General features: G+C 46.1%; 1 pseudogene; it reads left to right on the top strand.

Annotated features, from left to right (window-relative positions):
- The window catches only part of LOC110316858, a 13,275-nt pseudogene extending 12,415 nt beyond the window's left edge, over positions 1-860 (top strand).
- Positions 861-2,401: the final 1,541 nt, after the last annotated feature.

Here is a 2,401-nt window from a genome sequence, read left to right as displayed (position 1 = left end):
AGGAGAAGGAGAAGGAGAAGGAGAAGGAGAAGGAGAAGGAGAAGGAGAAGGAGAAGGAGAAGGAGAAGGAGAAGGAGAAGGAGAAGGAGAAGGAGAAGAAAGTTGTTTTAAAAGTTAAGACTGCTCCTTCCAGCACTAGAGGAAAGTGCCAGTCACAGTGCTGACAAGGGATCAGTTGAAGCAGAAGCAACAGATCTCCCAACAAAGCTTACCAAGATGTCCAAGCTTGTATTTGCCACAGTAGTCAATTGACAAAGAAAGCATCTTCAGCACACTGGATCAAGCAACCCTAAGGAGATGGTTCCAACTCTTGCTCTCCAAACCCTTTCAATAACAGCAGCTTTCAATGTAGATGAAGGTACTGAACTACAAGAAATACCTCCAGAATCAGGATGAAGACTATGGAAGGGATACATCAGCATCATCTGGACCAGTCCCCCTTTAACAAATGAAAGCATGGCATTTTCTATAACCAGAAGCTGGGGGAGTGAAATATGAAATCTCATCTCATGACCATGATGTGTTTTGAGATGTGGGTGGGTGTGTAGCCAAAGCCTCTCATAAGTATGTCTCCTTATGACATACTTTTTTATAATGAGAACAGTAGGAAGCCGTTCTTTTTAGCAACTTTGACATACACAATGCTTTCATTGACTCCAGTCAATAGACACTTGAAAACACACATACTTCTGAGTGGCTAAAACGGTGTAGCCTTTAGGCAACCTCTCCCCACTCTACACATCTGCCCTCATTCTGCTCTCTTCTACTATGAACTTGAGGTTTCTTTTTTAGAATCGTCGTTCCCAGCAAGCGTTCAGGCAGAGTTGATGCTGCGGACCATGCTTCGAGACTGTGCCTGAAGGAGGCACTGAGTCCCTAGTTCTATCCTCAAGTCTCCCTGTGAGATATGCACCACCTAGCATTGCTCAAGGTCCAGAATTTTCAAGAGAAGACAACAGTGCTGCTGGTTTTAATGTGAGATTTTTCCAACCTTTAAAAGGAGTAACAACATTTTACAACATCAAACCACTTGGAACTAGATAAAATACATCCCTAAGCTAGGCTGCTGTCATGCCGGTTCCCTCTATGAGTGTTGTCTGTACAAGTATGTGAGTGAGGAACCCTCTACATTTGACAGTGTACCACGCATTGACTCCTGAGTATTGCCACACAATCCACAGGAACTGGGAGCCCCTCCGGTGCCCCTTGCTGCTTGCAGAGCAAAGACAGACTGCTTGATCTGCTGAGAGGAGAGTGAGAGGCCCACACACTTCAAGAGGACCATTGCAGACTTTGCTTTGTGTATACAACTCAGTGGTGGAAGAAAACCCCGTGGAAACCATAGCTCGGGTTCAGCACCAAGCCACCTCCCTCTGCCAAGTATGAGATGCAGAAGATTGTGTGATAACTGTAGCCTAGATGAAATGGCAGGTAACTCAGCTTTCAAAGGCAGAGCAGAAAAGATACTAAGAACAAAAAATCAGGGTAGAAGAGCATCTTTCTCCCTCTGCCTACCTTTGCCAAGCAGAACACCTAGTGTTGATGGTGGTCCCTTGGCAAAGCTGTGGAGACTGGCAGTCCTTGCCTGGCACTGTGTTCAGCCATTTCCTTACCAACATCTCCTGTTGTATCCTACCATACAATGATAACATGGCCCTGAGCATCTCTAACCAAAAACAACATAGCGTCGAGCAACCCTAGAACTCTTTGATCATTGATCTTCACTCTTCATTAGATAATGTTTTTCTCCAGGGAGGAAAACAAAATATGGTGAATTTTAGGCAACTTGATATTACTATTGTCATATGTTGGATTTTAACTGTCCCTCCAAAGAACCATGTGGTGCTATTCGGGAGGTGGCGAAACCTTTAAGATATTGATGCTTGTGGAAGTCAGAGGCAAACCTTGAAGAGACCATTGGGACCCTGGCCCCTTCCTCCCCCTCCTCCTCCTCTTTAGTTCCCATGATATAAAGACCTTTGCAACTCCACATACTCCTACCACAGGCCCAAAGCACAAGGGTCAATAAGGCCATGGACTGAGACCCAAAACTCCATGAATTGTGGGACAAAATAAAGCTGACTTCAGGGTAAGGTGGTGGATTAGAAGCCTCGCCACTGAAAGCCTGTTAAAGAAAACAGTCTGGAGAACAGAAGTCAGTGAATGAACTCAGCAAGCTCTGGGAGATGAGCCCTGAAGGCAAGCATGTGGGAGAGCAGAGAACAGAACCCTTTCCCCCTACCTCCCTCATCCCCTCACCCCCACCCCCACAAGGCAGTAGGTACCTTAAGCCAAATCAGCCAGGCCCAGGCCCAGGCCCAGCAGTAGGCTCTGTTCTGGAGTAAATCATTTCTGTTTCAGCCACTCTGGGGCTAAGCAGCAGCCACTGAGGTTTTCATTT

Source organism: Mus pahari, chromosome 1, assembly GCF_900095145.1.
Source record: "Mus pahari chromosome 1, PAHARI_EIJ_v1.1, whole genome shotgun sequence".
NCBI lineage: Eukaryota > Metazoa > Chordata > Mammalia > Rodentia > Muridae > Mus > Mus pahari.
Note: the sequence above shows the minus strand (reverse complement) of the source record. Positions and strands in the feature narration are given on the sequence as shown.